We start from the raw sequence: 26,700 nt of genomic DNA on the forward strand, positions 1-26,700 counted from the left end.
GTGCAAACCCTTTACACATTGCCTTCAGGTTAGGCCTGACTGCTCAAGCCAAGCTACCAAGGGGGTGAGCAGGGGTTATCTTGGACGTGTAACTCCCTTGCCCTGACTAGAGTGGGGGTGTTCTGCCTGGCATACCCTAGCCAACAAGAAACCCCATTTCTAACATTAGCAAACACACCCTGGAGGCTTTTGTGAACCATTGGAGCTAACACTGCACTTCTGCTCACTCTCAATGACAGGAAGCCAAATTAAGCGTTGAACAGACAGTGACAATCCTGCTTACTGGGATGTGTGGTAGCATTTCTAAGTGTAGCACAGTGGTTCCATCCATTGTTGTGTCTGAGATGTTGTGGCCAGCGTGCAAGAGGATAGCCAATAAACGTACAGACCTTGTGCCCGTGAAATGGCAGAGGCACACCCAGTGGCTTAGCTTTGGGGGTCGTTGTTTGGGGTGTTACACCTCTCCCCAATAAATGTGTTTTCTGGTGAATAGTTGGGTACAGGTGCTTTCAGTCGGGTATGGTGAGGTGTCTGTCGGATTTCACCTGGGATTTTTGCATTCACACACTGATGAAAAACACATACATGCTCTCCTCTCTGTTTTGAAAGACCTAACATTTTTTGATTACTTTACAAAATATTGTGTTTCTCTGAGTACCCCTACCAATCTACCGCCATCTCTCTTCCCACTGCCCCTTCAGCCCCTCTCATGCACTCTGCTTCTCATATAATGCATTTCAACATTATATACAGGCGTGATTGTTGTGAAATCTGAAGCTAACACCCCTCGCCCCCAATCATTCTGACCAAGCTACGCTCCTGGGCATGCCCACACACGGGGATAAAGGAGCCGTGGGCTATCAGAAGACTGCACATTACAGAGTGCACAGTGATGAAAATAATGGATACAAGATGTAGGGGCACAGTAGCCCTAGTCCAGGAAGAGATGAGGTCCCCTTCTCTAGAAGTGGAGGGTAAAGGGTGTGAAAGGCTGAAGCATGCGAAACACCAGTCAATGGGGGCATCAGCCTGTCAATCAACATGGTCAATTAGGACAGGGGCAAAGAGGATTTAAAGCCCCCTAGTCCAGGAGATAAACTACTAGGCAGTAGTGAGCAGGAGTAGTGAGCTCTGGATGGTCGGCAAGAAGAGAAAGGACGTGAGGGCCAGCTTAAGAGGGGCCAGCACAGAGGACTGCCAGTGCACGTTGGTCTGAAAATGCAACTCCTAGGTCCGATAAGCCAAAGGTAGACCACCTCAGAGGATATCCAGGGCACCTGTCCGCCATCTCTCTTTCCAGTGCCCCTTCAGCCCCTCTCATGCACCCTGCTTCTCATATAATGTATTTCAGCATTATATGCCAGAGTGAGTGTTGTGAAATCTGAAGCTAACACCCCCCCAATCATTCTGACAAAGCTACGCCCCTGGGCATGCCCACACTCTGGGCTAAAGGAGCCAAGGGCTGTCAGAAGGCTGCGAATTACAAAGTGCACAGTTCTGAAAATAGTGGCTACAAGATGGAGGGGCACAGTAGCCCCAGTCCAGAAAGAGATGAGGTTCCCTTCTCTAGAAGTGGAGGGCAAGGGGTGTGAAAGGCTGAAGCACACAAAACACCAGCCAGTGCGGGCATCAGCGTGCCAATCAAAATGGTCAATTAGGACACAGGGCAAACAGGATTCAAAGCCCCCTCATCCCAGAGATAAACTACAAGGCAGTGGTGACCAGGTGCAGTGAGCTCTGGATAGTCGGCAAAGAAGAGGAAGGGCATGAGAGCCAGCTTAAGAGGGGTCAGCACAGAAGACTGCCAGTGTACTTTGGTCTGGAAATGCAACTCCTGGGCCAAAAAAGCCAAAGGTAGACCACCTTGGAGGATATTCAGGGCTCCTATTCTGGTGACACTGAAGTACTGCAGCCATGCAAACAGCTGAACACTATGGTCCAAAGGTCAGCCAGCAGGTATGTTGGTGATGAGACCTTGTACCAAAGCAGTATGGACGTGTCACAGGAAAATAAGGACAGCTAGGCTTTGTCCTGACACACGAACCAGAGCTCCCTCACATCTGACATCAAGGTACTACTCCTTTGTGCAAACAGCTCACCTGCCTTTCCCCAGTAAAAGCTGAAATTGGTACTAACCAGAGCCATCCGTGTGGTGTAGCGAATGCAGGGCGGCTGCAGTGAGGTGTGAATATCCACCAGCAACACTGAAGCAGCAATACAATTCACCAGGAAGAGGACCTCCATTGGGAATGAGAAATTATGGTAAAGCACAATAGGACTCCTTAGTGCCTCCGTTTTAAAATTCACATTTTAGCTTAGCATTTAATTTCACTTGTGAGATAATGTACTGAGAAAACACTGTACATGCAGTTTGTTTCTTGAATGCATTCAGACCATCTAGTGTGTGCACTCCGTCCAAGGCTAAGCACACATAACGCGATGCCCTAAGTATTGTGATTGTCCATGGAGACAGATCTGCACTTGCAGGTATATCATAGCATCAAGCCTGCACCTCTGGCATTGTGTGACACAAATGGTGCTCGTATTATAAAAACTGCTTCTGCCCCACATTCTGCATAGGAGCACTTCCATTGGGATGATCCTGGAACGTGGTACGTCATGCCCGAGATGTAGCCTGGCTGACCCTGATGCTGATTTCTGATCTCTACCCTGCACAGGACTATAGCCTGCACTACACGAGACCGGCTTCCTGATTTCCAGGTATGGGTATCAGGCTATCCCAATTGATCTAGAAGAGGGCACTCCCACTATGCTCTTGACAGTATAGGTAGTAAAATAGGAGTGTACCAAAACAATACCATTACCCTGGTTGAACTGTTTATCTTTTTCACTATTTTCGTAATAATGCTTGCCATTTTTTCTCTAGTTTGCCTAATAATCACTACTCATGTTTTTTATGCAAGAATAAGATTGTTGCAATAAAGGTTCTAAAAGACATTTCTGCATCTTTCTTGTGTCTCATCTTGGGTACACCAAATGACTACAAAAGGGTAGATCTGTTTTCAAGATTTCCTTGGGAATCTGAGTAGTCATGTTAGAGGTTGCAGATACCACCTGGTGGTCTAACATGTTCAGGGTTTTAGATTTAGCCCTGTGAGCTAGGTAGGAACCCTGTCAACATTTCCTGTTGGTATATGTGGACTGAGTCACTATACGCTGACAATACACAGTCTTATTTAATCCATAGGAAACGTATAACAAAAGGTATGCAGCAGCAGTGGACTGGACCTAAACTTTCAAGCACTACAGCAGAATACGAGTGTATAGCATGTGCGCAAAATAATTTTGAAGCCACACTGGCAGCCCATTTTATGATAATATGGGCAGCTTCTTACAAGGGACCAAAGCGAGAACAAGAGAAGCCCTGAATCAAGGAAAAGGGGCACAAATGAGCGAATATGCACTAGTTGGGGAGCAAGGTGACCAGAGGGGCGGAACATGCAGCTCCCCCACCCTGAGAGAAAAAGTGTTGGATGGCCTCTGCAGCCGCCACCGCGGTAGCAGTCATGTCGGCAGTGGTGGCGGTCCTGAGGTGGTGTCACCGCCAAAGTCCTGATCAGGTGGTCAGACCACTGAGGAGGCGGCGATCTGACTGCCAATAACCTGGTGGCAGAGCAGTACCTGCCAAAGTCAGACTCAGCACCTAGGTGTAATGTATATGTACTTTGGGGAATGTAATTTTTTTTGCAGTTGGATTTCTGTTTTGCTTTACAGGTTTTTCTCTACGAGCGTGTTCTATGGGCATTTGGATTTATCTTTTTTTTAAAGAACTTTCTTTCGGTTTTTCTGTTTTCAGGTTTTTATGATCCATAGATACACTGGATTGTTTGAATGGATCTCTATTGGATTGGTTACATTTTTGCATTTTTCTAGGGCTTTTTGAAAAATATTGTTCCCATTTTTGGTGAATTATACTTTTTGACTACATGAACACAGAGGGTGATTTGCAGCTGCAGAACAGTAAGTCTTATTTAGTTTATTTGTTTTGGGTGGAAATGTTATATTTTATTATTTATTTAGGCGGTATGGGATTGTTTTTCGGAATTGAATATTTTATGTGCTGTAATTGTTAAATAATAGATTGAGTTTGTTCTTTGAACTTTTTGGCTGTTGAGGTTTAGTTTTATATATAAATAATTCATATATTATTTTATTATGGGCCTGATTCCGAGTTTGGCTGTCCCGCAGCCACCATGCGGATGGCCGTGGTCTGACTGCTGCCAATGTGGTGGTCCAACTGCTGTATTACAATGCTGGCGGTTGCACAGATGAGAGACTGCTATGTTCCCGCTGACACGGCCAGCTGACCACCTCCCGCCATGGTGGCGGGTGGAGAAGAGGAGCTCCCATACGGCGGCCCAGAGAAGGAGACCACCGTCCTGATTACGACAAGCTTTACCGATGAGCCTACTGTGGCGGTGTGACTGCCGGGTCCGAGCTGGTGGGAACAAACAAACTGGGGGGCTTGCTCCTGCAAATCCTCACTGATGTGGATGACTTCCCCCAGACTGCCCCTACCACCTGACACAGCAGTTTTCTCCCACACCCTAACACCCGAAAAGAACAGGTAAGTAGCGGTCGCATTTTCCTGCCATTGACTGGAATGGGCATATATCGCCCGGGGTCCAGCAATGTAAAGGGACATGCACATGGCTTCATTACACATGTGCATACATATATGTACCTTTTGGCCAAAAGGTACACACCTGCATCAACACAAATGAAATAATACATACAATAATAAATGTCTTCAGCTGCCAAAAGATCGCTGCGGGATCGGCTGTCCCTTTGTAGTACAGCAGCGTGGCTGCAGCCACCTCAGCGGTCTTTCTGGGAGTGCTGGCCCAGCGGGCTGGCGGTCCGACTGCCAAACTCGTAATTGGGCCCTATAGTAGTCTGATTTAAGAATGGAGTTTTATTTAACATTTTGACTGATGTAATAAAATATCATGTTTACTATTGAAATAAAAAAAAAACATTTTAAATGTTGCTTAAGGTTATGTTTTGCATTTTGGGGAGTTTTTTAGGTTTTATGTTAAACTGTAGCATGTCGTACACTCTTATGGTTTGTTTACTATGTTTAGGTTCAATTTAGGATAAAGATTGCTCCATTTGTAGTTGCTGGTAGCTTTACTCTTTTTGTAATGCTTCTATAAATTTATAGAGTGTAGGTTGGGTTCTGTGTAGTGTGGATTGGAAGATATTTTGCCATCCTTCACCTGCGTTGTTTGTTTTAGCTTCCTGTGCCAAGGTGCTGTCATAGACATTCCACCATGGTATTTGGAATTTGTGTCCATAGCGATGTAGTCTGTCAACCCATGTATCTTCAAAATAATCCATTAGGGCCTTAATTTGTGTTCTTTTTGTTGGCAGAAATGGCTTTCTATTAGTACATTGTAGTGGTACCTCATTGACAGGAACATAGTCTTGTGCTAACATTTTGTTTTATTTCAAAGGCATATTGACAGTTTGAAACATATTCCACACTTAGTGAAGATTGTTGGAGAAGGTGTATCTACATGCTTTGATTGAAATGGCATAAACAGCCTTGTATAGCTGTGGGTAAACGTTTAAAATGGCTTGAATCATGGTTTGTTCAAAGTATATGACTATTTTTCGTGGGTAGTAGTTATTTGTTTTATGTTTTATGTGGTTTAAGAGTTTGTGGTAAGTGCTACTTTGTTTATTTGGTAGTAGGGCATATACATAAAAGGGATATAATGTCTTTAATATTCACCATGCATGGTGTATTTCTGAGTGAATGGTTTAGGCACATTTTGAAGGTCCTATCCATCATCGAGGTTTGGCAATAGCTTAGTTTAGTAGGGTATTGCTGTAGAAAACATTAGGATTTGTCTATCATTGTTTAGGTTGTAATATAACAGGAAGGATTCCTCACTATCTGTCATTTTTAAGTGGTCCAGTACTTTGATATCTTGGTATCTTAAAGAGGCAGGAGGTGTATCACTGGTGGCTTTTTTAGTTTGTACTATTAAGCTTTTCAAAGTGGGTATGGCTGGTAGTTGGCCAGTGATGAATGTGGGGGCTTTTGGGAGTATATCTTTTAGGATTGTTATTGTGGGGTCCTGGAAACTAGTGCTTGCCTCTCTTATATCATGCAATACCTCCCTTACTTCTATTTGGCACATTTGGGGGTAGCTGTGTTGCCTTACAATAATTACAGCATCATCATTTGCAGTGTCCCTCCCATAGCATGCATTAGAATAATATTTAGTACATTTCCAATTCAGATTTTCTATTGATGTTCTTCCTTGGTTGTAGGTATAGTCCATGTGACTTAGTAATATCTATCTTTTCTGGGATGTTATGTATCTTACTCTTTCGTTATGTCTGAAATTGTGTAATTGTATGAAGAATTACAATTTAAAAAATGCTTATACATTTGTTATTTACATATAAAATTATGCAACTACTTTTATAATTTATTCCAACTTATACTCACGTGTATGTTCTTCTTAGATGTGTCACACTCTTTTGCAGCTTTTCCATTGCGGATGTTGTAATGTGGAGCAGGTTCTTTTTTTCTGTTGGAAGAAAAAAAAGAGTCAGTTTAATTTTAAATGTTTATTTGTTGTTTGTTTGTTGAAGTTGTTGGGTTTGATTTTATTTAGTTTTGAGGCGAATTCTATTTTATAATAATTTACATATACTTACTTTTTCTGTTTTTTTCTGGTTTGTGGTCAGTGTTGTTTTTTGGCATAGTAATATCTGTCTTGATATTGTAGCATTTTCTTTTAGTAAGTACATGTTAAAGATAGAAATTAGAGAGTGTTAACTAGTTGTTATTTTACAATTTCAATTTTAATCAAAAGTAAGTTTTAGTTTAAATATACATTTTTCTTACTTTGCAAGGTTTTTTTTCAGCGTCTGGTCAGAGAATCCAGCAGAGTTTCCTCATCTTGCATGTTTGGTCGTTTTTGCAGTACTAAGTTGATAAAGTTTGTGTGTCTTTTATATTGTTGATTTAATTGTTTATGTGATTTTATTGGTTAAGTTTGTTTATACTTTGATTTTATTGGTTAATTTAGTTTGGTTTGAATCTTTTTTATCAGCTAAGTCCTTCTATGGTAAATGCTAATTTAAAATGTTTAATGTGTAGTTTGATACTTTTAAATAATATTTTGTTGATATATACATATATTTATATTGGTGGTTAGATGTTTGTAATTTATGTAAATATTTTTTGTTTATATTGCTCATCTATTTAGTTATATTTTTGGAGGTGAATTATTATTTTGATGATGTACTTTGTTTATTAAAACAGATATATCTATTGTTCAGTTTTTATTGTAGTTATTTATTTAATGTAATAATATGTAGTTATGTTTATATTCATTAATGATAATGTAATTAGTTTGGTGATAGTGTTGTAGTTGATATTGTGTGAGGTGATATTTTTGAAATATCATATGTTTATTTAAAAGTAACAAGATTTTTGGTTCTGATATTTTTGTTTTCAATCGAAGTATAAATCTATATTTTTAACAATAATATTTGTGTTCTTGATATTTGTGGCTTTACTAATTAAGAAAATATTTTTGTTAATAATAGTTATTTTCCAATATTTTAGTGTTTCAATATTGTGTGCATCAATTTTATGTCGCTGATCCTGCCAAAAGAAAGACAGAGGCGTTTGTATTATTTTAAACCTGCCCCCTTTCAACGGCGTCCTCCTGAAGGAAAAATTTAAGATGCTCACACTGGCCCTTGTCTTGTCTACCCTTGCCCCCGATAGACTCAATGGTGGTGTTGGACCTGCAGGATGCTTATTTCCACACATTCATCCTGCCAGCTTATTGGCGCTACCTGTGTTTTGTGGTGGGACAAGAGCATTTTCAGTTTGCTGTGCTCCCCTTTCGTCTGACCAGCGCCCCTTGGGTGTTCACAAAAGTGATGGTGGTGGTGGCAGCAGACCTTCCGAAGTCAGGGTTGCCAGTCTTCCCCTACTTTGATCACTGGCATTTACCACCCATCTCCAGAAATCAGCAAATCTCCTTTGGGTTCATTAGCAACGTGCCAAAGTCACACCTGACTCCCTCTCAGATGCTTGCCTTCATTTGGGCCATTGTGTACACAGTCTGGTTTTGTGTCTTTCCCTCAGGAAAAGAGAGTCTAGGACATTCAGGCTATGATTCCGACCTTTAAGCCTCCTTCCTCGATCTCAGTGAGGTTGACTCTGAAGTTACTGGGAATGATGGCGTCCTGCATCCTTCTGCTCAAAGACTCCAGGTGACATCTGCGTGCTCTGTAGTGGGATCTGAAGTCATAGTGGGCCCACAACAAGGAGACCTCTCTGACCAAGTTCAGATTTTGGAGGAGACTGTGAATAATCTGCAGTGGAGGTTATTGGACCACGATTGGGTTAGTGGCAGACCCTCTCCCTACTGTACCCAGAGCTGACAGTGGTGACCGATGTGACACTTCTGTGTTGGGGCAGCCATCTGGGAGTGGTGCCGATCAGAGGCTTCTGATTTCGTTGTGGGGGCCTAGCTCCATATCAACCTCTTGGAGGCCCGGGTCATCTCCTTTCGTTGAAAGTCTTCCTTCCATCTATCATAAAGAGGCAGGTACAGGTGGTCACAGATAACACAACAGCCACTTGGTAATGCAACAAACATGGCGATGTGGGGTCCTGGGCCCTGTACAAGGAGGCACTAAACTTACAGAAATGTAAGTATCATCAAGATATTTTCCTGATGGTGAACCACTTGGCAGGACCTAATTCCAGACTAGATGAGAACAGCTGGTGATGCTTAGCGGATCACAAGTGGCAGTTACACCAGGAGGTGGTGAAAGGTCTCTTCCATGAATTGGGAGAACCTTGGCTGGATCTTTTGGCCACTTCCCAGAACACAAGTTCCCAAGACGTCTCTCACTGGGAGACAGTTCTGCCTAGAATGGAGAAGAAGATTAGGACCGATCAGTCCTAAATCATCCTAATGACCCCGGATTGGGCATGAAGAATTTGGTATACAGAGCACTTTGGACTTGATCTTCTGTCCTTCACTGAGGCTGCCCCTTCAGAGATACTTGCCATCAGTAATAGGGCATGGTTCTGCACAGCCAGCTCTGAAGAGGTGAATGGACATCATCTTTACCCCAGTCTATAGGAAGAACTGCCTGATTTGTTCTAGGAAACTCAAGGAGTCCTGCATGAGGAAGAAGGAATGAGCAAGTGAAGCATGCAGAAGAAGCTGACTTTCCAAGGGGACTACAAGCACTTGACCTTTGTGCATGAGTCCGTCCACCAGAGACTCACTGACTGAGTGGCTGTCCTGATCGAAGTTGTGGACCAGTCCCAGAGATACCCATAGGAGCTACTGCTCTTCTGAAGCATGCCGGAGCTGCTACCTATGTCAGCCCCATCATTGCTACCATGCTACCACTTGACATGTTCTCGATGGCACCCACTTCGTACCTGCAACCTGTGATGGTGTGACTGTGGCATTGCACACTCTGTGCTGTGCTGTCCTGGATGCCCTGAAAGTACACTGCAAACCTGTGGAGTTCTCCCAGGGTAGCCACTCAGTATGTATCTAAGCCCAGCACTGACCCCCATAGGTGCAGAGTGTACTATGATGCTTTCAAGAATGAGGCCATCACCTCAAGGCACTATGGCCCTCATTATGACATCGGCGGTAAGTGCTGCTTACTGCCATGCTGACTGCCGACAACATAGCGCGACCCCGGCGGTATACCGCTACGCGTATTATGACCCACACATAGAAATCCGCCACTATACAGACACACACAAAAGTCCGCCACACCAAAGGTCAGTGATAAACTGGCGGTACCAAAACCCACACCGTTACACCAACAGAAATACGCCCACAGCATTATGACCCACGAATCACTGCGGCGGACATTCAACCGCGGTAAACCATTGGCGGTACATACAGTCACGCTCAAAATACACATACACATTCAAAGCAATACCACATTGGACAGTACAAACTACATACACCTGACACTCATACACACAGCACACCCACACCACTATAAAACACAGCCCCACACTACACACATCTCTTTACCACTACGAACAATTTACAACTGAGAGAGAGACACGCCAGGAGCACCCACAGAAACAGAGGCACGTAACACCATCACCCATACACCATCCACGCACGTCACAGCACACACCCCAACACATCACCCCACACACACTCACACACACCACTCACACTACACCCATGGCACCACAAAGACACCCCAGGTTCTCAGAGGAGGAGCTAAGGGTCATGGTGGAGGAACTTATCCGGGTAGAGCCACAGCTATTCAGATCACAGGTGCAGCAGACATCCATTGCAAGGAAGATGCAGCTATGGCGGAAAGTCGTGGACAGGGTCAATGCCATGGGACAGCACCCCAGAACAAGGGAAGAGATCAGGAAGAGGTGGAACAACCTACGGGGGAAGGTGCGTTCTGTGGTAGCAAGACACCAGATAGCAGTACAGAGGACTGGTGGTGGACCCCATCCTCCTCCCCCACAACTAACAACATGGGAGGAGCAAGTCTTGGCAATCATGCATCCTGAGGGCCTGGCAGGAGTAGCAGGAGGACTGGACTCTGGTAAGTCAACTTTTTACTACTATCACCCCCCTACCTGCATGCCAAAACATACCCCTACCTTCACCCCTATCACCCCACCACCTCACATACACCCCACCATCACAACCCACCCATCCCAGTATTCAACACTGCATGCACCACCAATGCATGAACACCACTCACAGCCCTGCATGGACACCCATCACCACAGCATGCACACTAGTGACAATCACTTAGCCAACCAAATCACAACTCACACAAGGTAAAGCTGCCTTGGTAATAACAACCAAAGGGGGAAACATAACCAAGCCCAAGATGTCACACGCAATAACAATAACACTGCATTTACATCCCCACAGGACCCCCACACAACGTCACCGGAGAGGAGGTACCAGCAACATCCAGTCCCCTCCCGAAGAGGCCCACAGTGATGACAGCAGCTCTGCATGCCTGGATCAGGATGACCAACCTGGCCCATCAGGGACCTCTGGACAGTCGGTGACCCAGACACAGTCTCATACCACCACAGAGCCTCCCCCCTCAGGAAACCAGCACAGCACCCACCCAGCGGGCCCATCCCTCTGTCCCCGGGACACGTCAATCAGCAGTGTGTCCACCACTATAGGGACCCCAGGCAACCCCACAAACACAGGACGATCAGGGACCTGGGGTCAGTGGCAGTGGGCACAGGGTTCAGGGGACAGAAGCACAAGACAACAGGGAAGCTGGGAGGACTGCTGTGTGACAGGGGGAGGACAGGCCCATGGAACCGACTCTACACAAGGCACTGAACAACATCCTGGGAGCATACCACCATTCCCAGAAGACGATGGGCCAGATACTGGCCAAGTTGCAGGAGACCCAGCGGCTGCAGGAGGGACAGTACCTGGGGATGAGGTAGGACCTGTGGGACATCCACACCACCGTGGTCACCATTGCAGGGGTGCTGGCTGACATGGCCAACACCATGAGGGAGGCCCCTGACACTAGCCACACCAATGAAAAGCCCTCCACCTCTGCTGACGCTAGTGGACAGGCTGCCCGCCACAGGAACAACAGGCCACCAGCACCCCTCCCACTGCAGAAGGAGAACCACCACGCAAAAGGTCCCTGCGATCCAGGCAGAAGCCAGAGAACATTGCCAAGACCCCACCAGGAGGTCACCCTTGTGTCCCACTCTGTGACCCTGTCCACCTTGAACTGCCATTGCCCCACTCCCTATGCCCTCTTGGACAATGCACCTGTGATACCAATAGACTGGACTCTATCCTGGACATTCCTCCATCATTAACCCAGCCCATTGCACTACCCCCTACACTTATTATCACAGAAATAAACACCCTTGGAACTGATACAAGTATGGAGTCTGTCAATTGATTGAAATATGTATTAGTTTAACATACTGTAAACATTGCAATTCAAATGTACAGTTATATATACATAGGTATGACCTGTAGTGGACAGCAGTAAACACACCAGGAAGCAGAGTGGGGCACAGATATCTGAAAATAGAGATGCCAAAGGGTACAGTAAGTGGCCATATAATTTGGAAAATCAGGCTGCCATGTACAATGTCCAACACAGTAGTGCAATGGAAGGTGAAGTTACAGTGTCTTACCTGTATGTCACTGGAAGTACTGTTAAATGATAGTTGTTCTGCTCTCCACATCCTCTTCCTCTGCCTCCTCTTCGTCACTGTCCACAGGCTCTACCGCTGCCACACGACCATCTCCAGCCTCATCCTCCCTCCTGCAGAAAAGGCACAAGCGTCTCAAGGCCAGGTTGTGCAACATGCAACGATGATCTGGCAGACCTTCTTGGGTGATTAGCACAGGGATCCACCTGTCAGATGGAGGCACCGGAATCTGGCCTTCAAGAGGCCAAAGGTGCGCTCAATGATCCTCCTTGTTCGCCCATGTGCCTCATTATAATGTTCCTCTGCCCTTGTCCTGGCATTCCTCACTGGGGTCAGTAGCCATGAGAGGTTGGGGTAACCAGAGTCACCTGTAAATATCGAGGGATACCTGTTAGCCAGACACTCATCCTTAGGGCCAAACCCTCACCCATATAACAACAGTCACTGGGTGGGGACCATGGGCTCACCTATTAGCCCCACCCTGTGCCTCTGGAGTTGAGACATCACATATGGAATGCTACTATTCCTCAAAATAAAAGCATCATGCACAGACCCAAGATATTTTGCATTGACATGGGAGATGTACTGGTCCGCCAGGCACACTATCTGCACATTCAGAGAGTGCAAGCTCTTTTGATTTCTGAACACCTGTTCATTTCTCCGGGGGGGGAGGCAATATGTGTCCCATCAGTATCACCAATGATGTTGGGGATATGTCCCATTGTATAGAAGTCAGCCTTCACTGTGGCCAAATCCTCCACCTGTGGGAATACGATGTAGCTGCGCATGTGTTTCATCAGGGCAGACAACACTCTGGTCAGCAAGTTTGAGATCATAGGCTGTGACATACCTGCTGCCATGGCCACTGTCTCTTGGAAGGACCCACTTGCCAAGAAATGGAGCACTGACAGGACCTACACAAGAGGGGGGATACCAGTGCTGAGAACAGACCTGGCTCCAATTGTGCACACAGCTCATGGATTGTGGCCCTATTAAGTCTGTAGGTTAGGATAATGTGCCTGTCCTCCATTGTTTACCAGGTCCACCAGGGGTCTGTATACGGGGGTATGTCTCCATCTCCTATTCATCCTCACCGGTTGAACTCTAGGGTGAAAAACTGAGCAGATGGTCATATTCAAAGATATCCTCAGATTAATATGCCTTGCATTTTTTTTACAGAAACAATATGTGAACGTGTAGGTCCGTTGATGTGCCTGTGTCTGCTGTGACTCAGTTAGGTTCCCCCTTGAAATGGCGGCCGCCTGACCTGTGAGGAGGGACAAGTGGAAATTAGGTCGACGACCGCCATGCAACACATCATTGGTTATCATTGGGGCCTAAGGTTTCCAGGAGCCAATGGTGATGTACGCTGGCGGTGACGGTACGCACCACCGCGGACGTGACTGCCATTTTCTATCTGTTCACTCACTTGCTACCTGACCTTCAACAGGAGAGGACCTACGCTGCAAGTGCTGCTGTGACCTGTGTCTGGAAGCGACTATGGCTCGAGTGTCTGGGGAAAGGGCCCCTGCCTTCACATACGAGGAGTTGGAGAGACTAGTGGATGGGGTCCTACCCCAGTACCCTTTACTTCATGGTCCTCCAGACAAACAGGTGAGTACACTGTGAGCACGATGCGTGGGGAACTAATGTATGGAGTGCTGTGTGTGTAAGCCTCGTGTAGAGGGGGGCTGAGGGATCCTGGGCAGAGTGTTGCATGTTTGTTGGGCAATGTCTGTGTGTTAGGGGATGGGAGGGATATGGTGGGCCATGAGTGTAAAAGTCCGGACGGTATGACTAATACCTTTTCTTATGTATCTTTTTCTGCAGGTCAGTGCCCATCAGAAAAAGGGTATTTGGCGTACCATCGCCAAGGAGGTGCGGACCCTGGGAGTCTTTGACAGGCAGAGGACCCACTGTCGCAAACGGTGGGAGGACCTGCGCCGCTGGGCAAGGAAGACGGCGGAGGCCCAGCTAGGGAGGGCCTCCCAATGAGAAAGGAGTGCCCGTCGTACCCTGACTCCCCTATTGTTCTGCTTCCTGGCGGTGGCCTATGGGAGTTGGATGGGCGCTTGAAGGCATCACAGCACCCACAAGGGGGTGAGTACAGTTTCAAAAATGAAGTAGCTCGCGTTAAGGTGTTACCTGGGTGGGGGATGTGGGTCTGTGGGTGCCCCTAGGTCAGGACGAACATGGCAGGGTAGTTCCTTGATGGGCAGGCTCAGATGCACTCCAACCCCAATAATGCTAGTGGGCATCTACTACTGGGCAGGGTCCTGTGGGTTTCAGATGTGCTGCTAATGGCATTAGGCATTGTACCCCATGGCCTGGTGACTAGCATTGTAACTGGTATTGCATGGCCAAGTGCATAGGGCTGTTCCCTGTGAGTTGTGTACGCCAACGGAGGTGTTGTTTCTGACATTGACCAAGTGTATCCTCTGTCTCCCCCCCCTTTTTGTTTTGTCACTGTGTCCTTGTGTGCATTAGCATCATCTGGCAGAGGAGCAGAGGCACCGGCGACGGAGGGAGCTGCATCCCACATGGGCCTGAAGGCCGAATCCACCAACAGTGAGGGCACCAGTGGGACGGGGGGGGGACAAGGGGAGCACCATGGCGGAGACAGGAGGGGACAGTGCTGACAGTGCACCTCCTCCGATGGAAGCTCCCTGGCGGTGGCGGACACCTCTGTGGCCACCCCAACTACAGGTACAGCCGCCACCCCTGTACCAGCACCGCACTCCCAGCAGACCCTCAGCGAGTTTCCCGTGCCCGCTCACCCAGGAGGGTGGGCATCTCCTTTGCCCCAGGCACCTCAGGCCCTACCCCAATCTGCCCTGCTGCCCTGAGTGAGGAGGCTATTGACCTCCTGAGATCCCTCTCTGTTGGGCAGTCAACCATACTGAATGCCATCCAGGGTCTAGCAGGGCATTTACAACAAACAAATGCATTCCTGGAGGGCATTCACTCTGGCGTGGCGGCCCAACAGAGATCATTCCAGGCTCTGGCCAACTCACTGATGGCAGCCATTGTCCATGTCTCTAGCCTCCCCCCTCCAACTTCCTCTACCTAGTCCCAATACCCTCAACCCCAGTCTATCCCAAGAACACCTTCAGACCAGCATGCACCCAAATCAACACACAGAAGTAGCTCAGTCAAACACAAGAACCACACTTCATCCCACAGGCACTCACAAAAGCACCATCCAGATGCAGACACATCAACATCCACTGCCTCCACTGTGTCCCCCTCCTCCTCCTCGTCCACCTTCCTCCCAGTAGCGTCTCCACTCACACCTGCATGCACTACATCCACTAACTCCATCACCAGCACACCTATCACTACATGCCCCTTACTGGCAGTCACCACCCCCATATCCATGCACACTTCCCCTGTGTCCTCTCCCACTGTGTCGGTGCCCCCTCCTCCCAAAGTACACAACCACAAGCACTCATACACCCAACAGCCATCCACCTCATGACAGCATACAGCCCTTGCACCTGTACCCAAACACAGCAGACAGACACCTCCTACAACCACTCCCTCTTCCTCAACTCCCAAACCTTCACCCTCCTCCAGCCCCAGTGTCCTTAAAAAGCTTTTCCTCTCCACCCCTGACTAATTCCCTGCCTTTCCCCCCATCCTTCACGTCAGGCCAGGGTGGGCAGAACCCAGGCCAGCACCTCAGCCACCCAGTCCACAGCCACTGTAGTTTCTGCAGCTACTGCATGTGTGAGAGGCTCCAAGGAGGCAACCGTCAGCACTGCTAGTGTGCCTGCACCACCTGCTAAGGGCAAGAAGGGGCCGCCAGCTAGCAAGGGCAGGAAGGGAACACCAACCAGCAAGGGCAAAGAGTCACCACCAGCTAGCAAGGGCAAGGAGACACCACCATCTAGCAAGGGCAAGGAGGCACCACCAGCTGGCAGAAGCAAGGAGGCACCACCACCTGCCAAGGGCAGGAAGGGAACAAAAGCTGCCAATGCCAATGTAAAAGGAACAGATGCCGCAGGCAGGATGGCTCTGGTGACTGGGGCTGGAGCAGCATCTGGGCAAACAACACAAGCCACTTCAGCCGTCCGAGGCTGCAGGGGAAAGGCTGGAGCCTCCCCCCACCACTACCACACAGCAGCTGACAATGCAGCATGACAAGCCTACACAGCATGACAAGACTGATAAGTCCCCCTAACATATCCCCAAACAGGCAGACTTAGGACCCTAAACCTTTGGTACAACTATAAGGCTGTACCCCAATGGCACCAGCATTCCACACATGTACTTAGCATTAGTGCATCACCACTACCCCTCATGGTAAGTCAACTAACCTACGTTCGGAAACCAAGATGGAAGGCTGTAGTCCCCACACACACCTTGATGCATGCAAATACTGGCTATAGACTGGCTTCAGTAACACATCTTCCATGTGCAGATGACATACAATTCACACATACCTGTACATCATTGAAACTAGGGACGAATCATATCAGTCCTGTTGTCATGTCCCTCATCCTCATCTGCCTCCCCCTCGGCATAGGAATCACTGGGCCCAAACACTGCTCCAGCATCAATGCCCCCCTCCTCCAACAGTGGGATGTGCCTTCTGAGGGCCAGATAATGGAGCATGCAGCATGCAACAATGATCTTGCAAACTTTACCTGGTCGGTACATGAAGGCAATGAAATCTAGCTTTCAAGAGACCGAAAGTCCGCCCAATCACACGCCTCATCCGGCCATGTGCCTCATTGTACCTGTTCTCCTGTCCTGTAGTTGGATTTCTCAAAGGTGTCAGGAGCCAGGGCAGGTTGGGGTATCCGGAGTCACCTGTGTGGAAAGGGGAACATGACCATAGGTAACAATGCTATGCAGAGTGCTGACTGTGTTATGAGGGGTACAAACGTCTGACATGGAGGGAAGTACACATACCTATGAGCCAGGCCCTTTCTCCCTGTAGCTGTGACATCATTGCAGGGACACTGCTGTTCCTCAGGACGTAGGAATCATGTACTGATCCTGGGAATGTTGCGTTCACATGTGTTATGTACTCGTCTGCAAGACACACCATTTGTACGTTAAGCGAATATGTAAGCTTCCTGTTTCTGTAGACCTGTTCATTGGTCCTTGGAGGTACCAAGGAAATGTGAGTCCCATCAATGGCCCCAATATACATGTGGGACATTTGATATGTTGTAGAAGGCTGCTTTTACATTGGGAAATTCTGGACGTTGTGGGAACTTAGTGTATCTGTGCACATGATTGAGTAGAGCGTCCAGCACATCCTGCAACACCTTACTGAACTGGGGCTGTGAAAACCCTGTAGCCAGTTCCTCTGTAACCTGAAAAGAGCCACTCACCAGAAAATGCAGGACTGACAACACCTGGACTGTTGAAGGAATGGCATGTGGATTTCTCAAACCCTGCAGGAGGTCTGGCTTCAACTGGGCGACCAGTTCCCTGATGCACAAGCGGTTCAGTCGATAGGTCAGGATGATGTGGCTCTCTTCCATGGTATCAAGATCTATGAGTGGCTGGTAAACTAGTGCATTACTCATCACTCCATTGTGGTGATATCTGCACAGGGACACAAACAACAATCTGGGAATCTCTCGAAATGCAGGGCATCAAGTATGACATACGACAGTCACGAAGTGTTATTCATGCATATTGGCTGACATGTTGTGGGAAGACACATTACTTCACACTCCATTCCTAACCAGACAATGGCAGTTTATCTATGGACGGATATAGAACATGTACACGTGCACCTTCCATGTGTTCCATTATACTGATCATATATGCTGATAACTGTAGTGACAAGTGTGGTGATGTCACCAGACACTCACTACATGTGTCATTATCCACAATGTGTGACCTGATGTAACTATTTGTGACGACGTGCAGGTAATTGCGCAGTGTGAACCCAGTCATGTTACAGACTAATATGGCATCCGCCTGTCCAGCACGCATTGTACAGCAGGCAGTGACCTCGTTCCACCAGCGGAAGTCGTCATGGCGGAAGGCGGTCTGAGCCACTGTGCAACTCCCCATTGGTTAACATTGAGTCCATGGGAGACTGGGACCAATGATGATCACCGCCAGTGGTGACGGTCGTAACTGCCATTTTAAATGGGCCAGCTCACTTGACTCCTGGCTTTCAGGCTAGACAGACCTCCACTTTGTGTGCTGCTGTGTCCTGTCTCTTGGAGCAACGATGGCACGCACTGCAGGGGATAGGGCCCCAGCTTTCACTACGGAGGAACTGGAGAAACTGGGGGAAGGGGTCCAACCCCTGTATGGGCAGTTGTACGGTGCTCCAGGGCAACAGGTCAGTACAACGTCCTTTGTCCCACATATCGGATGGTGTTTAACGATGTATGTGTGTGCACATTGACATGTCATGACTGATGAGGTGTTTAGCATGCACATGATATGTGTGGAATATTGGCAGTGTGCATGGTCCGTGTTTGTTGTGTGTCACCAAAGGTTGCTGCTGTATTGTTGTACTTAACATCATGTCCCCCATTTTCGGATTGTTTCCCATGCAGGTCTGCACCCACCAGAAAAAAGGGTTATGGAGGGCCATCGCCAAGGAAGTGCGGACCCTGGAGTCCATACCTGGTGGAACACCCACTGCAGGAAGCGGTGGGAGTACCTGAGGTGCTGGGCCCGTAAGACCGCAGAGGCCCAGCTGTGGATGGCCTCCCAATGTGGTAGGGGTGCCCGTCAGACCCTAGCCCCCCTAATCGCCCACATACTGGTGGTGGCCTACCCAGAGTTGGATGGGTGCTTGCAGGCAGCACAGCAGCCACAAGGGGGTAAGTGTTGACTATCAGGTGACTACTGCATGGTTGTCTACTTTGACCCTCATTGGACTTGGAATTTACGTGGTCAGATGTGATTTAGTGTGGTACAGTCCTGGTTGTCACACCCATTATGTAGGAGTGTGTGACGTTAGCTATGTTGAGCCATGCAGGAAAATAATTGGTGGTACCGTGACACACGTTCCCCTTTAGGTATAGGTTGCTCAAGTATTCTATCATGTCACTGGATGCATCCTCCATCTCTGCCTGTACTGTCTTATTACAAGGTGGTCATTTTGGTACTGTATATGGGTAATGACAGTCATGTTACATGAACATTGCAATTGCTTCACTTGCTACATCAATGGACCTCTGTACCACATGTACTCCATACATTCCTGTCAGTTAGTTAATGTTCTAGGGGCCATATGTACGAACACATTTTCCCATAGACACAGAATGGGTAAAACGGTTTCCTACATCTGGCCCTAAGTGCTCAGATTTGTATCCACTCATAATGGATGACAATTGGATGGATATGTTCCTGGGCTGGTTTGTTGAATAAGTCATTTAGGCAGTTGATAGCCATGCAGTGGTCTTCATTCAGGTTTTTAGGCTGCAAGGATGAGGTGAGTTTGAGTATCGCTTGCATGACTCAATAGTAAATGATTGCTAAATGGCCTCTTGTTTCCCGGCAGGGGCTGTAATATGTATTGTTTGTATGTGAAGTAGCTGTGTGGGATAACATCATTTCCTCCCTTTCTGACTCTCCCACCCTCCTTCTCTCTCTCCACTTCTGTCTATGTGTGCATTACCATCATCTGGCAAAGGAGGAAGGGCACCGGCCAGCGGGGATACAGCAGCCCACAGGACCCAGGAGGCGGACACCAGTGAAGCGGAGGGGACCAGTGGGATGGAGGGCGAGGGGAGCACCATGGGGAGACTGGAGCTACCAACACATCTGATACTGATTTCTCCTCCGATGGTGGCGGACCCATCCGGGACCACCACAGCACCATTCTTGTCCACCACCCCCCCTACCAGCACCACCCTTCCTGTAGCACCCCACCCAGTTGCCCGTGCCCGCTCACCCAGGACGGAGGGCGTCACCTTCACCACAGGCACCTCTGCTTCTGCCCCTGTCAGCCCTGCTGCCCTCCATGAGGAGGCTATTGACCTCCTGAGGTCCATCTCTGTGGGGCAGACAATGATCGTGAATGCCATCCAGGGACTGGCATCCCTGATGCAGCAGTCCAATGCATCCTGGAAGGCATTCACGGTGCCTTGCCTGGCCTACAGAGATCGTTTCAGGCTCAGGCCTCCTCGTTGACGGCAGCCGGTGTTCCTTCATCTTCCGTCCCCCCTCCAGCTACCTTTTCCCAATCCACAACCCCTCTCCCTTCACCCGTCCAAAGCACACCTACATACCAGCATACACCCACTACAACAGACAAGGTGCGCAAAGACAGTCATAGGCATCACAAACGTTCACACAGGCATACACACACCACATCCGCACTCACCACAGCTGCTGTCTCTGCCACCTGCAGCACATCCACCTCACTCTCACACACCACTGCAACATTCACTCACACATCTCCCATCCCCTCTCCCTGCATCTCTGCCCACCCTCCTCCCAGTGAATGCACATGCACCCACTCACCCACCCAACATTCAGCCACCACACATACACACATTGCACACACCAGCATCCACGTACAGCACACCAACACGTCAGACAAGCACTCCCTCTACCTCCACTCCCAACTCTCAATCATGTGACCACCCCCATGTACCTAAGAAACTTTTCCTTGCCACCCTTGACCTCTTCCTTAACTCCTTTCCCAAACTGTGTTCCACGTAAACGCCGTGTCCCCCTGCCCCTCGCAGGCCCTTCCACCTCCCATACCTTGGGTGCCTCCTCTATGGTTTCCCCCTGCTCCTCCACCCAGCAAGAAATCCAGCCCTCCCAGTGCCAAAGTCACCCCTCCCAAGCCCAATGTGCCCCTTCAACATCCAAGCCTCTCCCACCACCCCCACACTCCTGAGGTGCCTGTCTGTCCCATTGATGCCCCTATGACATGGAGCCCTATTTGCTGTCAGGAGTCAAGTTGGGCCCATGATTTATGGACAGTGTCTCCTGCATTTCTGGACATTGGATTGCCATTGGCACATATTGTATTTAGTTTATTTTTGTAATTTGTTGTAGAATACAACTGCCCGCATAGCTGTGGTTGGCAAGTTGAGATGCTTGTCCTGGTTTCCTTCCACATGGTGGTGTGACATCTGTGTGCAACGGTGTGTGAGGTCTGTGTATAGATTGTGTCTGTGTTGTTGCATGCGCTGGGTAGATGATTTGGGCCATGGGGATGTTGTAATGTGTGTGACTGCTTGTTTGTGGGATTGTATGGGGTGTTGTGTGCATCCGTGTGTATGGTGCTGCATGTGTGGATTTCCTTGATTGTTGGTTGTACCTGTTGTGTCATCTGTGTCATTGTTTGGATGTGTGTTCACTGCTATTGATTGTGTGTCATTGCTACATACAGTTCATGGTGTGTGTGTATGTGTGGTGTCACACAGCGTGCCTGTCTATGCCTGTGTTGAGGTGTTTGTGGTCTAGTTTTTGTTGTGTGGTTATGGGGTGTGTTGGTGGTGTTGGTGTGCGTTGTGCTGTATGTTTGGCATGTATCTGCTTGGCTTTGTGTGTGTATTGGGTACTTGCCTTTGAAGTATATTGTGTGTGCCTGTGTGTGGCCTTAGCTATCTCTGCGAGAAATGTGTGTTATGTGTGGGAGTGCATCATTGCCATTTCCTCCCCTCTGTGCTAGATGTACTTGTAGTTGTCGTCTTCGGCGTTGTCGGTGGCCCTGAAGGTGTATGGTGAGATACAATGCTGGGAAGACTAGCAGTTCGTCTGCCAGGGCGGCTACAAAGACTTCTGTGTGCCTGGAGGTGGGTGTCTCCTTTTATTCTTTCTGTTTCCGCCAGGTTTTTCGTAGTGGCCAGCCTGCCCCGGATATCCTGGCAGTGTGGTGACTTGGAATATGGCAGGGGGACATTGGCTTCCACCAGCATGAAGTTTACTTCCGCCGCCGGATGCTGCTCATCGGCAGCGGCGGTGCTGGCAGTGAGTTGTCTGTGTTGCGTTGGGTTCACTGCCTTACTCGTTAAATGGCGGTCTGCACTGCCACCCGGGCAGTGGTCAAAAGACCACCGCCGGCGTGGTGTTTCAGTTACCGCCATCCTCGGAATTACCCCCTCAGTTTTACATTAGACTACATCCCAGTCTGGACTCGTGCTGTTACAACATCAAGAGCATCTAGTGATCCACGAATTAGTATCTCATCCTATGTCCTAATTATGAAAGAGATTCTGGACATTGACAGAGGCCATGAAGACTAGTATGCCAGGAGATAAGTAAACAAAGGAGAAAGGACAAGCTCTTCTGATAAAAAGTATAAAAGGTAAACTAGTGGTCTCAAGAGACTTCTCAGGATATACAATAGCTTCTGTGATTGCACAAAACTGAAAAATAAAATTGCTGTCAATGACAGCGTGAAATGTAACAATGTATACAAGGAGGCTTCTAATAACGTGTCGATATTGGACAAAACGTGTGGTCAAAAACTAGTTTCAAGAGTGCTAATTGCTGCTAGTATGCTTCTGGATATTTATTTATTACACAGCTAATACAGAGCTACCTATATGAATAGCTGCTGCGTTCACCTAGGTTATTTTATCCGCCCTGAACATGACCCCAGCTGGCGTTTGACATCTAGGCTGAAATCTGTACAAATCATTACCTGAATATTGTGTGAGAAAAATTGTTGATGGGTTGTATGTTAGAATATCGCCTGACATAAATATTGTGGCCTAAATATCGTCGTGTCGGGTGTAGACATTCTATCATTAATCGCAGTAGGTGATATTTTTGTAAAGATGTGGCACAACGCCCTACACACTGTACCACTGGGTCACTTGCGATCGCAAACTTCACCTCTATGTCGACACCATTTTTGTACAAACAACTGAAAACATACACAATTCTCTACAGCCTAGAGCGTTTCACTAACCACACTTGTCTCTGAAAAAAATAGCATTATTTGACTCATTTGCAGGGTTCACTGCTGGAGTACTGAAGCCATTGCTGAAGTCTATGTTCAGGATTATAACATTGAAAACATAGCAAAGTGTGTTTACAGAAAGCTCAGTCATTTTATTATTTACCACGATTGGATCGATCACTGTCAGCAGTCCGTGAAGATGGAGATGCTCGGAACATAGACATTCCTGTCTTAATGAGACTACTACGTGAAGGCCGTGAGATGCCTTAGTTTGGTTCTCAAATGTCCTAAACATGATGCTGAGGGGATTTCAGATGGTGTCTCAACAGTCTGCAATGCCTATAAAGATAGGCAGGGATATTTGTGAGTGTGTAAGAACACACACACCTACCCACGAGGAAATAAAACCCAATATAACACCATGCCTCAGTGTAGGAATGCTCAGAAAGGTCCAAGTTTGGCCTTTTTGAAAACGTACTTTAAACATGAACATAAAATGAAACACTAATTCCCATTTCGAACTCAACCTTTTAAGAAGGAAAGCAGAACTCTTTAAATGGCTTACCTTGAAGGGTTCCAAAAGCCACTGAAACCCGGCATCCCATGGATCGCTAAACAGGAAAGGGGAACAACATGGTACATGAGTTCAGAGACCTAAGGGCTAAACCTGACCAAGAAGTTTTGCAGAAACATGGACTAGAAGACATATACTTGATTTTATACTGCCATAGCAGTTTGTTCCTTAGATACGCAGACTCCCATATTGGTGTGGGGATAAATCTCTGTAACAGGATTTCCTCCATGTTGACAATTTGAATTCGCATGTCTTATTCAGATACCTAATTTTTCATTCGGGAACAGCAGAAAGTATCTACGATTTTGGAGCAAGAAACATGCATTACTTGTGTCAGTTTATTTTGATAGATCTAGCCATTAGTGCGGCACATCCCTCTCGCAGGTAGTACATTTTCTGTGAGACTTAAAGAGGTGTGTCGCTCACTGAGGCAATAGGGCCTATTTGAAAGGCATATTCATTACCAAGTTGACAGTGGTCATTGTTTTTATGCATACGGTACAGAAGTCACGGGTCCCACTCCCTTTCTGTTGTTACAAATGTAGATTGTGTTGTCCATGTCTCCACCTATGATGGTTTGGGATTGTAATGTAAAATAATATTTAATGCAAACCAAAAGTTAGTATCTGGGGAAAAACATGGCTAGGATATGTATTAGTGATAAAGACAACACGTTGTACTTGAAATAAAAACTGCAATTTGTGGATAGAAGGGCGTTATTTTACCAACATGACATTGTCATATTTAGAAGCAAACCACGTTTATTTTCTAGAAATTAAATATAGCAATTTGATAGCAAAAAGTCTATTTTGAGGCAACGACAAGCTGACGTTTACGGCAAAAGTATTTTTAATTGACCCAAAAAGCTAGCATTTGGGGGCAAAGAGTTTAGTTTAAGAAAACGATAAGCAGCAGTGGTGGATCAAAAATAGTTTCTTTCTTTAAAGATGAAACCAGTATTTGGGGATAAAGGAAGTGTATTCTTAGAGGATGGTATGCTGGTGTTTAGAAGCAAAAGGAGAACATTTTCAGATTATTTCAAGTTTATGTTTTAATAATGAAGAGTACATATTTGGAGACAATTATTCATGATGTTATGGTGTTATTCCAATATAGTAATAGTGTGCTTAAATGACCATAAGATTGTGAAATATTTCATGAGTGCGCCTTCAAACATGCCTCTCAACCGAATAGCTTGTTTTTAGATTTCATTGGAAAATTTGCATAAAATGTTCATTTACACCAATTTTTTTATAAGCGTTTTCCTAGAGAAATTCTACTCGGTGCAATATACGATGGTCATTAATGCTCCATCAGTTTAAAAGTTCATCTGCACAATTGACTGCCACCTCACCCCACCTGACACTGTCTTATATTGCTTCTTTTTGCTTCCCTCCCTACATTTGACAGCTGATCATCCCTCATTCTAACATACACTCGCGCAATTACCTAGTCATGAATACGTCCTAGGATTTACCTTCTGCAGCCTGAGGAGGGCAATAGATCTTATCAGCCGTAAATCTAAAAATTAATAATTAATATTTTATTACCAGAAATTGCTCTTTGTCTTCGGATACCGGTACAATGAGTATGAATCTAATACGGTTTTCCTTCTATACGAAAGCGTGTCCATTCATTGAGAAATCAAGTTATAGCAGTAAGTAATGTAATTAAGTTACGTAAGTGCTATTCCTGCTGACTGATTGAAAGAGACAGAATACCTAGACAGGGATTAACCCAATCCCTTCTCTTAATCTTATTTCTTTCAACATACGCTTTTGTCATTCATTACTCAGGGCAAACCACAGAAAACAACATATTGATAAAGACATGGTTATTTTATTTAAGATGTGTACGTACCTTCTGTGAGACACACAGTCACCTTGCTCCGGTACTCTTTATTATTATGACTTAATGTAAAATTGATGAATGGTTCATCGAGAGGCATAATTAGTCAGCAAGTCAAACCTCAGTCCATTTGGAGTTTTAAGTCTCACAAATTAGCCCTGAGCAGTCACACCTCTCTCCTATTCACAAAATGAATTCTTCCAAGATCACAGCGCCTTACACTTTAAAGTCTATTGTTTTTACGTCTCTAAGCACTTAGGGGCTGATTACGAGTTTGGCGGTCCGACCGCCAACAGTCTAGCAGAGCGGACCACTGTATTATGAGTTTGGCAGTCGAGGAAATAGGAGACCGCCATTGGTCTGCCGCCAGGCTGCACATACCGCTGCGGTCTTCTGGAGGCACAAACAGATCGTCGGAGACCATGTTCCTGCCAGTCCTATTACGAGGTTGCACACCACCAATTGATTGTCGCGGTCCAACCACCATGGATCAGCAGGTGTAGATGAGCACTTTAAAGGTAGACACTCCCTGCACACAGCAATATACGTCTGGAGCCGCCATGGAGCCTTTCCTAAACGTCATGCCGTTTGAGGCAATGACAAGCTGCACCCTGTTTGCCGAAAGACAAGGGATACAATGCCGACGTGGAAGACAACAACCATAAGTACAAACACCTACCTGTATATTGACATGCATAACAAATTTCTAATGGTACCTAAAACATTATAGGGGGGTAAACGCCAAGACCAGCAGCTACAGCTATCATTCTAGACACACACACTCACATACTGCAACACAGACTCTCACACATTCACAACACGCACACTTTAGCCAGCACACATATACACACTGCACAGCAAACCACATACAGGGAGTGCAGAATTATTAGGCAAGTTGTATTTTTGAGGATTAATTTTATTATTGAACAACAACCATGTTCTCAATGAACCCAAAAAACTCATTAATATCAAAGCTGAATATTTTTGGAAGTAGTTTTTAGTTTGTTTTTAGTTTTAGCTATGTTAGGGGGATATCTGTGTGTGCAGGTGACTATTACTGTGCATAATTATTAGGCAACTTAACAAAAAAAAATATATACCCATTTCAATTATTTATTATTACCAGTGAAACCAATATAACATCTCAACATTCACAAATATACATTTCTGACATTAAAAAACAAAACAAAAACA

General features: G+C 46.6%; 1 long non-coding RNA gene across 1 annotated transcript; it reads right to left on the reverse strand.

The window, feature by feature from the left end:
* Window positions 1–6,484: 6,484 nt before the first annotated feature.
* LOC138283194 (uncharacterized) lies at window positions 6,485–25,230 on the reverse strand. Its single transcript, XR_011201121.1, has 3 exons — window positions 25,209–25,230; window positions 23,650–23,695; window positions 6,485–6,566 (listed from the first exon to the last, which is right to left on the reverse strand). It is a non-coding gene; the product is annotated as an uncharacterized lncRNA (long non-coding RNA).
* Window positions 25,231–26,700: the final 1,470 nt, after the last annotated feature.

This window comes from Pleurodeles waltl, chromosome 3_1 (assembly GCF_031143425.1).
Source record: "Pleurodeles waltl isolate 20211129_DDA chromosome 3_1, aPleWal1.hap1.20221129, whole genome shotgun sequence".
NCBI lineage: Eukaryota > Metazoa > Chordata > Amphibia > Caudata > Salamandridae > Pleurodeles > Pleurodeles waltl.